The following is a 13193-nucleotide window of genomic DNA, read 5'->3' on the forward strand; positions in this document are numbered from 1 at the left end:
TGGGCAGTGGTGGGTGAGGGTGAAGAGCTGCCTTCCTTAGCCCATGCTCATGCACAGGGGCAAAGAGAGCCAGGTCCTGGGCAAGTAGCATGATGCACATACCCAGAGGTCCAGTATCTGCTTCTGGACTGGTCCATTTCTTTAGAAAAGTCAGCTTTAGTACAGTCTCCACCTATAGAACTCAGAAGGTGCCATCTCAGAGCTTGGAGCTGTGCAAGGAGGGGTGGCCATGCTGTGCTAGCCCTGGGGTTCCCTCAGTGGCACTGGCAGCCCAGACTGGTAGCTGGAAAGGGAGTGACTGAGAGGGGTTTATGTTTGTGCAGCAAGAAAATGAGGCAACAGCAATGTAAAAACGACTGCAGGAGGTAACTGAGCCCTGGAGAGGGTTGTAGGTGGAAGTTAGTGGGGCTTCCTTCCTGGGAGCAGAAGCATGAAAATAGCACAGCTGGGTCCCCACCTCCCGCTGAGGGCACTGGCTCCTGAAAAGCTCAGAAAGGAAGATATGTGGAGAAAGCCAGCTGAGCCCAAATTTACCAAGGCAGTTGCTCTTCCACAACCTTTATACCAAGCTCTTCCACACAGCTTTGACCCAGGAGGGTGGCAAATGCACACCTCCACGCTGGCTGCCTATTCCATCTCCCATCCTTGTTACCTCCTCCACAGTCACATCTGACTGTCACGTTCCCACCTTAGCTCTTCCCTTCTTTATCTGCTTGCCTGATTCCTTTATCTGACTCCCTCCTTGCCACCCTAACACAAGGCACCCACCCCTGGACCTTCAGTAATGATTACAGACCACTCACTTATGGTGCCACTGTAAACTCTGTGCTGAACACCTTTTGTCTGCTCTCTGTAAACTGCAATGTTCAATGGTGGTGTCCCAATAATACAGGCGGTACTCTGTGTCACAGGATCCTGCTTGGCTGGCTTCTTGGGCTGGTTGAGTTCAGTAAGTCACCTCTAGTGGCACTTGAATTCATTTGAGGTACCTGACCAGTAGGCAGAGACGGATGGATGGGCTTGGAAAGTGTGGTGATGTAGTGACATGCATTTTAAGGACAGAGGCTGTTCATTCTTGCCCAAATTTTCATCTCCTTGTGGGACAATATTAGATTTATCCTGAAGCTGGTATTTTAATCTTGTGAGTATATTTCTCTGCAAGGCATGTTGTCCTCACTCTTTCAGGGAACTGACATCTCTTTGGCAATCGACTGATTAAATCCCCTGGCAGCGCACAGCAGAGAGTATTTCAGCACGTCATTCCTGGCTTTTTTTCTGCTGCATGGAAATAGATTGCATCTTCCCTTCCTTGTTAACTTCTCCAGTTAGTGTTGTTTAAGGTTTGAGAAACACATGGTAACAAAGAGTTACAGTGTGTATTGTTCTGCATGCTTGCCTGAATCATTGCATTATAGAGGCATCTACTCTCTTAAGGGCAAAGAGCAGAAACCACACACCTGGGACACACTTTGGAGTTTGAAGCATGTGAAACAATCCAATGCCTTTTCACCAAAAGAAATAGGAACGCGGGACGTGGAAGACCCGTTGGGCAGGAGCATGGTAACCCATGGTTGATCTGCTTTATCTCCAGACTCAGTTCATTTGGTCACTGCAGTAAGGGCAATTGGTTACCAAACCTTCTGGCCAATGTGCCACAAATACATATCGTATAACTTGGAAAGAAGAAAAAGTATCACTAGATGTGTCAAGAAAGCCAGAGGGGCTGTGCCAGAGGACCTTCAGAGGTCTCATCAGAAGTACCTGAGGACAATCTCTCTGGTGTGGTCACAGCCAAAGCACACCACACATGCACAGGCAAAACCTGTTCCAGTGTGGTGATAGCTTTTCTGTGCCAATAACCTCAACAAGCTTGAAACGCAATAGATTTCATTGGATCACCACAAACAGTCTCGAGAAGCATTTTGAACGTGACTCAGCAGTGAGCTCTTCAAGCAATGAAGGATCCCGGCACACTAGGCTGCATTAACAAAAGTGTAGTCAGCAGATCGAGGGAAATCATTATTCCCATCCACTCCGGAGGTGTGAGGCTTTACCTTGGAGATTATACTCAGGATTGGCTCCTCCATACAAGATGGATGTTGACAAACTGCAGCACGGCCAGCAAAAAGGTCCCATGGGGGAGGACTGGAGCACACTGTGTACAAGTAGAAGGCTAGAGGAGCTGGTTTTGTTGAAGAGAGAATGCTGTCTGGTCCTACATAAAGGAAAGTCGTAAAGGTGGAGCTAGACTCTGAAAAGGCAGCACAGTGAAAAGACAAGAAACAACAGACAGGAGTTGCAACAAGGGAAATTTTGAATGTGTATATGGGAAAATTTCTTTCCCTTGAGAGCAGCTCAGAAGTGGAACAGCTGCTTGAAAGACTGGGGAATCTCTGTCCTTGGAGATGTTCAGGAGTTGTGTGAGCAAGGCCCTGAACAACCTAGTCTAGCTTTGGAGTTACTCTGGCCTAAGCAGGGAATTGGACTAGAGACTTCTGGAGATGTCTGCCCTGATTTTTCCTGGGGATTAATGTTTTTGTGCTGCATGATCTGACACCATGGTTGGTGTCTTCATAACGCTAGTAGCCAAAAGGGTTGCTTGCTTGGCCCCATGGAAATGCATCTATGTTGACAGCAGTGTTAGCATCGGTAAAGTCCTTCTGTATGAACGTCTCCAGCTGTCTTGCCACCCTCTGTAGCCCTGCTTGACCCATCTTACTGTCACGGGTACAGATGAACCTAGCAGCAAGACCTGGTTGTTTTGTGGCTGACTCCTTAAGCTGTGACATCCATGTTCTTTTGAACAGCTGTCATCAGCAAACTGTCATGTGAAACTATATTGCAGTATGTGTGAGTTCCCCACCACCACTTTAACTTCTGCAGAAGCGGTGAAACTTAAATAACTTCTTTATGTTCTTGTCTCCGTGATTCCGTGCAGTCAGAGAATCTGTAATGAATTTCAAGGGATCTCTGTGAAAAACTACTTTACTGTCAAGGTGAGGGAGCCCTGGCACAGGCTGCCCAAGGGGGTTTTGGAGTCTCCTCCTCTGGAGGTTTTCAAAAGCCACCTGGACATGTTCCTGTGTGACCTGCTTTAGCAGGGGATCGGACTGGATGATCTCTAGAGGTCCCTTCCAACCCCGACCATTCTGATTCCGTGATTCTATGATGTCTGTTCTCATTCAGAAGTTACAAAGTCACTTTGCAAGTAACCCCTTTTTGAGAAACACACCTCTCCACCTTTACAGCTTAACCTGTAGCATTTAGTCCATTGGGAAAGCATAGTGGTGGGTGTTTGGCTGATGCACTCCTCATACCACCTTCAGTGCTCACCACAGTGCTGCTGAAGCACCTCTGGATCTTTACATCTGCCTCATAAAATTTCTCAATAATAAGGACGATGCTGAAAAGTGTAGGAGAAGGGGAGAACAGTAAATTATTTTATTAAAACAGAAGCAAAAGTCGAGAAGATCTGTCACATTGAGGCTGGAGCTCACCAGCTCCCTTCCGTGTTTGTGGTTTTTTTCAAAACTGACGGAGGAATCCGCAGTTTTGGAAGCAAAGATTTGCAGCATATCCATCAAATTCAGGGTAAGCATGCCAGTGCTGGAAAGAGGGAGCTATATTTCAGGAAGAGAGAAAACTAAGCGCTCTGAGCAGCTGCAAACCCATTAGTCTAGTCTCAATAGAGCATAAGGTTAAGAACAAATTACAGGAGGAAAACAAAACTAAAGCTACATCAGTAAGTGGAAAATTGAACCAAATACAGAATGGGTTTATCAACAAAAGCATTGTGTGCCCTTAACTCGATCCTTTTCTTTACTTCCTTTCCCTTACCTGGATGAATAAAAGAGAGAAATGGTTAAATCTAATTTAGCTGGATTTCAGTAGGGCATTTGATACAGTGAAGGCTGTAAGGCAGATAGGTAAGTTGAAGTGAAAAGAATTAGCAGGAGAATTTTAGGTGGCTGAAATTCTTGGGAAAGGCAGATGATATGTGGAGTCAGAAGGGAACTGCCACCATGGAGGAATGTTACTGGCCTTGGGAATAATTCTGCTTGCAGTAATGGCTCTAGCTCAGCAAAAAAAAAAAGCAGCATGAAAAGGAAGTTTGCTGATTAAATGCTTTTAGAAGAATTACTCTGTCTGGAGCAGCGAGATGTTAGGTCCTGTTCTTTGCCCTTGCAAACAGGAATGTCTTACACACAGAGATTCACTGGTTAGAAATGACAGAAGAAAAGACAGATCTGGGTGCATTCATCATTCACAAGATGATTATGAAGCTCTGATGTGATGTGATCACAAAGACAACAGCCTTAAAGAGATCATTACGTTAATCTTTTTTAGGATGCTATACACAATTTGTCACCCATATTCAGAAGTGGGTTTGGGGCTGGCAGCAGTGTGGGGGAGACAGAATAAAGGAGTCTATGCCTTCCACTGCTCTCCGTGTGAGCAGACCAGGAGAAGAGCTGGCTTCCTTAGCTTAGCAAAGGGCTGAAACGGGTGAATTTCTTCCTAGAAATCCATTTTATATGCGAGGATGTGCCCAGCAAAGTGAGCCATTATAGAAGAGAAGGAGCTCGGCCATGACTGAGTTGGGCAGTCCCTTTCTCTTCAGAGTTTGGCTTTTTTTCAGGCTGCACAGATTTACCTCTCCTTGCAATTTGCTGTGCTTCCTTGGCAGGCGGAGCAAGTTAGCACAAGTACAGCATTATAAGAAAAGAGGTGCTGAACACAGATCCACAAGCACACACATTTTTCTGCTCCATCACCCAAAGGGCTTTTCCTTAAAGAGTAAGAGATCAGTCTAAAGTCTTGTGCTCTCTATGCAGGCAACTGCTTGTTTCTCCCATGTAACACCTGCTCCCATGAGCCCTATGAGGAAGGAAATTTAAAACCCAGTGCCTCAGAAAAGACTCAGTTCCTTCCAGAAATACACAAAAGCCCATGTAAACTATATATACAACACACACCTGTGCATGCAGCAGAGCTGAAAGGGTTTCATCGTGCTGGTTTTCAGCATCAGGGGGATGAGTGATAGGTCCCAAACCTGGTTTACACCCGGTCAGGGCTAATGCTGTCTCAGGAGGGCACGCACAGTGAGTACAGCTTGCTTCAGATTGCTTCTGCCAATGAATTTCGAAGTTTATTTCATTTAATTGGGGGAAATGAAATTGGGACCTCAGGCAATCATCTAATTCATCCTCCTGACCCAGCAACAAGATTAAGTAAGCACAACTCATCCCTGACAGATATTTGTTGAACCTGTTGTCAACAGCCTTCAGTGACAGGGCTCCCTTGGCCAATCTAGTACATAATTTTATTGCTCGATATTTAAGAAGCTTTTCCTACACACGACTTACGCCTTCCCTGATGAAAACAAATCTGCTGATTTCTGTGGCCCCGTTGGAAAATGCCTTTCCAATCTGCTGGTGCAACCTCCCCAAACCAGCTGTGTACCTTTGCGTGCACCTTTTGGCAATTCTGACTTTTTGTTTATGAGAGCTTCATACTTTTCACTTTATCAAAAGCCTTGAAGTCAAGATGTATCACATCTTCTACATGCCCCCAAGTCTACTGGGTCTGTTACCCTGTCAGACAGTGAGGTTAGATGGACTTGACATGATCTTCCTGATGAATTGATGTTGGAGACATTTTTTTCAGATTTGAAGTACACATTGTAGGGTAAGCTAGATCATACGTGCAGCTACTACCTGACAGGAATGAGAAAGGAGCTAGGGGAGAGGGACTTGGGGCTGTGGCAAGCTGAAGTGGCAGGAGGAAAATCCAGACAGGATAAAGCCTAACACTAGACAACTAGTCTGCTGTTGGGGTTTTGGGGCTAAGAGTCTGCCAGGATCCCCTTGGGTAAGCGCCAAAAGCCTGGAAGGACAGTCTACTACAAGTGTTTTAACAGTCTGTAACATCAGGGATGCATCAAGTCTGTGCACCGTGAACCTCTCTGGAATTCATTACAGATTCAGACACACTGAGACGTTTTCAGAGTAACAGGCTTGGGCTGTGTTACACTCTGGGCAGCTTTTCAGGTTTCAGCAGCTCTTGCCCGTTTATTGTATGCTTTATTGTGAGCTTCCCCAGCGCCTGGAGCAGATCACTTTGGGCAGGTAAACATCATGTTCAGGGAAGTAGTTTTTCACATGTGTTTACATCATCAGGGAAAACTCACCAGCTGCCTTGCTTCCTCTGACTGTACCGTGGACAGTTTATCTCACAGGATTACTTCATTGTCCTTCTCATGCTGTAGTTCCCAAAGAGCTAAGCTCAGCAGCAGTAGTGTTACTTAGTCACAGCACATCTTGCAAGTTTTCCACTGTTTCTCAACCCATATCAGATACCTGGACACTTCTTTTTCCCCAGCAGGCAAGGCGTGTTGCCTATGGCAGGAAGGGAGAGTTCCTGCTGAGCAGAGCAAGTTACAGTTTTCCCACCAGCGTTTCTTTCTTCTGCGTGCCAACTCCATCCTTCCCTTGTTCCACATCCACCTGGGATGGGGAAGTCATCCTGCGCTTGTTACAACGACTGTGGAGAGCCTCAACTTGCCATCTCCTGAGGTGGTCTCCCAGAAGCCATGACTGAGAACTGAGGGGGGGCACCTGTGACCCCCTGTTCTGTCACACCACTCATACAGTTTAAGACCAATCTAGATACCACTGCTTTTGCCTGAGACAAATCCCAGGCCGACTGAGGCTGGCACACTTCAGGATCCATTTCCAGTAAGTGGTTTAACAGAATCACAGTGTGGCTGATGTTGTAAGGAAGCTTTGGAGATCACCTGGACCAACCTCCACCTGCTCAAGCAGGGCCACCTAGAGCCAGTTGTCCAGGGCCACATTCAGGTGCTTGTGAGTATCTTCAAGGAAAGAGACTCCACAACCTCTCTGGTCAACCTATGACAATGCTTGTCACCCTCGCTATATATAAAGGGTTTCCTGGTGTTCATAGGGAGACTTCTTGCATTGCAGTTTGTGCCTGTCGCCTCTGGGTCTGTTACTGGGCACTTTCTCTATCCTCTTTGCAACATCTCTTCAAGTGTTTATATTCACTAATAAGATCCCTTTGAGTCCTCTCTGCTCCAGGCTGAACAGTCCCAGCTCTCTCAACCTTTCTTCATAGGAGAGATACTCCAGTACCTTACCCACCTTAGCAGCTCTTCATTGGACTCTCTCCGTTATGTCCATGTCTCTCATATACTGGGAAGCCCAGAATTGGACACAGGACTCCTGATGCGGCCTCACCAGAGCTGAGTAAAGGGGAATGATTACCTCCCTTGACCTGCTGGCAATACTTTTTCGAATTCATCCAGGATCCCACTTGTCTTCCTTGTGGCAAGGGCACACTGCTGTCTCCTGTTCAACTTTGTGTCCACCAGGATCACTGGGTCCTTTTCTGACAAGCTTCTTCCAAGCTGGGTGGCCGCTGGCAAATATTTGTGCATGGGGTTGTTCCTCCTCATGTGCAGGACTCTCCACTTCTTGCTGAACTTCAGCTCACTTCTACCATCCTAGATGGTAGAAGTGCCCAACAAGTGCCCAAGAGAGCTGCTTGATCTTCAAGCACCACTTCCTCCAAGCCCAGGATCAGTGTGTCTCCACAAGCAGAAAAGTAGGAAAAGGAGGCGGGAGTCCTCCATGGATAAACAAAGATCTACTAGGACAACTCAGGCAGAAATCAGACATCTATGAGAGGTAGAAAAAGGGCCTGGTTTCTTGGGAAGAGTATAGGAACATTGCCAGAACTTGCAGAGGTGCAACCAGGAGGGGTAAAGCCCTTCTAGAATTAAAGTTGGCCGGGAAAGTAAAGGAAAACAAGAAGGGGTTTTTCAGGTACATCAACAGCAAAAGGAAGATGAGGGGGAATGTGGGCCCACTACTAAACACAGAGAGTGCCCTGGTGACAAAGGATGCAGAGAAGGCTGAACCACTGAATGTCTTCTTTGCTTCAGTCTTTATAGCCAAGGCCGGCCCTCGGGAAGCCCAGCCCAGCAAGGATAGTAGGATGGCCTGGACAGCAGAGGACTTGCCTTGGGTGGATGAAGAAGAGGTTAAAGACTTGTTGGGCAAGCTTAACATTCACAAGTCAATGGGACCTGATGGGATGTATCCAAGAGTGCTGAGGGAGCTGGCTGATGTGGTTGCTAAGCCACTCTCCATCATTTTTGAACATTCATGGAGGCCAGGCGAGGTGCCTGAGGACTGGAGAAAGGCCAATGTCACTCCAGCCTTCAAAAAGGGCAGGAAAGACGACCCAGGAAACTACAGGCTGGTCAGCTGAGAGGTTACCAGACATTCTGCCTGAGGAATGGGAGACCCAGGAGCACAACATTTACTTCTGAATCCCTCATTGGAAGCAGTGGATTCCTAGATCAGGGCAGGTGTGTCCAGAGCTGCAGCACATAGAGCTCTGCAAGTTCTAGTGCCTCCTTCCCACTCGGCTGCCTGAGCTCCTCCTTCCAGGTAGGCTGTCTGTGATAATCTCCACATGCTCAGGGCAGAGTTCAGCCTCACCTAGATGCTCAAGAGTTACAAGAAAATCTTTAGCATCATTGTCAGGTCTCATTTTAGCAAGGATGCTTCTGTTTTCCAGGGACTTCCTTAGCACAGCAGTCACCTGGGGCTTTGTTTCCTTCAGCCTCACAGGCAGAGCAAGCATCTGTCACAGAAGCTTTTGGCTCTGTCTGGGGAGCAGCTGCCACCTGAGAAGTTGCTCTGTGCTCTCTCCATTTTCTGGAGTGGAGCCCTTCAGGCCTGCCAGCTAACAGTCCTAGTGTTCCCCAGAGTAGCTCCCATTGTCTGCATGTCCTTGCCATGGTAGGCATGGCCAGCTGCCCTTCTGGGTCAGCAAGGTGACCATTCTAGGCAGAGGGCAAGTTGTGCACACAATCCACATGTAAAAAACTATGGAAAATAGGCAATCATTTTAAGAAATGCTGCTTGGCACCTCAAAACTGGTGGAGATCAGGAGCCCAGCACAAAGCCTGTCTGGACAGCACACTGAGCAGCCTGTCAAGGGCAGGACCTGATTTGTGATTGCACTTTGTGCTGAGCCTCCTGTAAGACACTGCTTAGGAAACATGTACCCAGCAGCAAATGCTCTAAGAAACTTTTTTAAACATTTGAAGTTTCTAAAGCACTAGCAGTTTAATGCAGTCAGGAAGGTGAGATGTAAGCACCAGCAGCATTGGATAGTTGGGGAGGTTTGTAGAGAGGGAGTCCCTCTGGCTATTCTGCTATCACTGTGTATTAAGACTGCCAAAATTTTCACCCCTGACTCATGTATGGTGTGCATATCTGTGGCCCTGCTGGCAATCCTGGTCTGAATTCCCCACTCATAACATGGAGAGCCCAGCATGGGGCTGAAGCTCATGGCTAGCTCCGAGCATCCTTCACCAGCAGCCTCTGTGGTGGAAACAGCGTGACCACCACTGGGTGAAAGGGCAAACCACTTGCCCCTGCCAGGAACTGCACGAGTTCTTCCCGGGTGTGGCAGAGCCAAATCTTCTTGGGCTCACTAAGCTTGCTACTGGCTATGATTCTCTCCCATGCCAGTGACTTTGGAGGGCCTGGTGTAATCTTTGCTATGGGATGTCCCAATCACATATCATCTCCTTCTGTCCATGGAAGCGCTGTGCTGAAAGTGTTTGGGTAGCCCATGTACAGAAGCACCTTGCCTTTCCTTACAGAGATGGGAGTCAGGCATGCCCCCTGCCTGCCCCCAAGGGACTGGCTCTACTCTCCTTGCTCGTCTCCTCCAGTGCTCACAGTCCCTCAATGTTTCCCAGGTAATGCTCCCCTCAGTCACTGCAGAATGCTGTATACCTGACGCAGTGAATGCAGACGGAGAGCTGGCAGTCCCTCTGGCAGCTGCCAGCTCAGAAGGAGCTGAAGTAAGGTTGCTTGGGCATGTACTTTAACTCTAAATGTCCTGTTTTTCCACAAGTTTGCGTTTTGATGAACATAATGTTCTGAGAAGGAATGAGCTATCACCAAGCAACATTAACTCTGTGTTAACAAAGGGTTTTGACATTGAATTTAAGCCCGAGGACAATGCTGGCACCAGAACGAATTATGACAGGCTGGGCCATAGGTACACCAAGGCTGGAAATTAGAAGGAGCTTCCCACCTGCCAGTGCAAGGATCTGGAACAGCCTTTCAACAGCAGCAGTGAGGCCAGAAGACAGAACTCATTTTGAGACTAGAAGTCTCTGAGCAAGAGTATGCAATGGGGCTGCCTGCCACAGGCCAGGACATCTCTGCCAGTCCTCTCTTCTTATGCAATTGCAGGACATTTTTGGAATGACTTTGCTCTTAGAGCAGCACAAGCCAAGCCAGGTGCCCAGGGCTTGCCTGGGAAAAGATACTAGCAGTTTGAGGCTGTGGGGACGGTGTCCTGGGGCTGCTGCACAGTGCTGTGGGGCTGCAATTACCCAGAGAGTGCTGTGGGGCTGCAATTACCCAGGGAGCGCAGGACACACACCCCCACTGCCTCCAGCGGGAAGAGAGATAGCACGGAAATCAGAGGGGACAGCATGTGACAGGCAGAGCCAGGATTACCTCGGGTGACAGTTGAGAGTCTTGCAGATCTGAAGGGATTTCTGACAAGCAGAAGAAGACTCCTCCGCACCACAACCCAGGGGAGCATGCTCCCATGTGAGCTGGACACTTAGGAGCTTTGAAGGCTAGCTCCTCCAACTGTCCTCACTCATCTCCATTAACCAGACCCCATCGTTCACCCATTTCCCAGAGAGGGCAGGCAGGCAGGCAGATGAGACCTGCTTGGCACAGGATGTCAAAAGGGGATGAGAGAAGGGGCTGCCCCAGGAGCAGCTCTCCCGGGGCAACTGTGGTCTGGGTGCTGTGGTCAACCAGCAGCTTCTGCCTTGGAGCACCTCCTGCCTGGCTCTCTGCTGCCGCTAGCCCTGGACACCAGCAGCCCTGGGACAGAGCTCCCAGCCACTCCCGTCTCTAGGCACCCAGCTTCACTCAACTGCCCAAAGCAGAAATCCTTGCATGAAACACTTCACTGCCAGGTCATGGTGGATTATACGAGCCAGGGATAAAACGGGAGTTACAGCAAACTCAGTGGTTGACTGTCTCTTCTCTAATTTTTAATAGAAGATTAAGGCATCGCCAAAGTGACGTCTACTCTACATCTTCCTCAATGATGAAGGCTAGGGGTTTCAAGCCTAGCTGCTGACTCATAACCAGGCAGAGGAGAAAAGGTAAAATTAGCATGAAGAATGTTGCTGAAATGGGGGGGGGGGGGGGGGTGTGTTCAGAGATTAGTGTAGATATTGTATTGCTGCCTGTGTTATGGCTGCTGTGTTCAGTAGATTTTTTTAATGGAATCTGATCCTTTTTTAGGAGCATGGACACCTGTATGTAGAGCATTTGCCTGTATCGGCAGATACACTGCCATCAAGGCCAGATGTCTAAGAAACAAACTCTTCCAGAAAGCAACTTTAAGTTGTAATGCTGGTGCTTTTTTTCTAAGCCTGGATTCTTTTGGATGTTTTAAAGAGTTACTGAACCTCTGGATGGCATGTCACTGTCCAGAGCCTAGCCTGGTTCTGCAGGGATTAAAACCTCTCCCTGTAAGTGTATGTCTGTAGACCCTTCTGAAACACGAGTTTGGTGTTCCAGCTCCCGTGTTAAATGCTCACTCTCTGTCGGCACTAACTAGCAAACTCAGCAGAGGCCTGGAATGTGACCTTCATCTAAGCTGTGTCACCACCAGCGCACGTTGCCTCTGGATCAAGGCTGAGGCTCAGGCTGCTGCTCCTGAGATAACTGGAAGGATCAGAGGAGCTGAGTGAGTGCTCAGTCTATAAACAATGGCTTCAGAGTCAGAGTTGTGATCATACTCAAATTAATTTCAAATATGCACAGTAACACAAGAAGCAATTTGCATAAGACGTCACATGGAGTTGCATACAATTTTGCATATTTAAACAAAACACAATAAAGCACAGCTCGGGCGGGTATGGGAAATCATTTGTGCAGCGAACCGTGCAGAGAAACAACCTACAATTATCATGGAGGAAGAAAACAAACGGCAGCAACCACCCAGGATGCAAAGTCAGCTCAGAACTTGTGAAACGCCAGCCCCTTCCTTCATCCACTATCCTGATTGATAGATGCTTGGATTCACGTTATCATTACATGAGCATGCGCTACTTTTTCCCCAAGCCCGTCTGGTGCAGGGGATGGTGCTCACTGTATCATGCCACTACTCCCTCCTTCACATTTGCATCCTTGGCTTCATCTTTGTAAAACACTTTTCTCATGCATCATTCATTGTGGGCTTTCTAGTATGTTCATCTCCGAGTCTGAGGGACTCCATTCTCACCATGCACCCCTCCAGGTGCAACTGTTCTTGCCCTTTAGCGATGAAGGCCAAAAGCTGAAATACTGGCTCTGGGAGCCCAAGGACAGACACAGACAGCCTCATTTTTGGTTAGCTCTGTGCTGTGCACGTTCAGAGTGCAATCCTGACGGCTTAGTGCCTCTGTAGATCAGATGATGTGGCCTCTGTCTCAGCTCATGGAAAATGATGACTGAACAATTAACATTAGAAAACGAAGCTGTCAAGAAAAGGGAATGACTTCCCTTAAGTGGGACTGCAGCATCCTTCGGAGGGAACGTCAGGAGGGCTGAGACCTTTAAACCCACAAAAGGGACTTTCAGTCCCTGACCTACATGTTATGACAATCCTGCATCTCTGACGTGTGGGCTGGGTCCACACTGCAGCAGTGAGGCTGAACCATGAGCATCTACAATCACATCTGCTTCCCCTTCCTTCCCAAGGAGGCTGCTCCTGGGACAGCTGGAAGGATCAGGAGAGCTGGGACACAGGGATCAGGCTAAACAAAGGCCTCAGCATCAGCTGATACCTGTGAGCTTACTGACCTCTGCTTCACCCATTTTGTCTTCATTTATCCAGCTCCTTTAAAGTCCCCTAGCTCTAAATTTCCATCCCGATCCCTTGCTCTGACCCTGCCTCCCCTTCCTGACACATATTTTATTCCTAGCTGCAGTTTCTGGTTCTGCCCACTCTCTCCTCACCCTGCCTTTTCCCATCCTCCCTCATGTTCCTGCTCCCTCATAACTCTCTTTAAGGCCTATACTCGACAGCTTCAGCTCTTTGTATTCTAGTTAGGCAATTTGTTTCAC

The sequence above is a fragment of the Colius striatus genome, chromosome 1 (genome assembly GCF_028858725.1).
Source record: "Colius striatus isolate bColStr4 chromosome 1, bColStr4.1.hap1, whole genome shotgun sequence".
In the NCBI taxonomy this organism is placed as follows: Eukaryota; Metazoa; Chordata; class Aves; order Coliiformes; family Coliidae; genus Colius; species Colius striatus.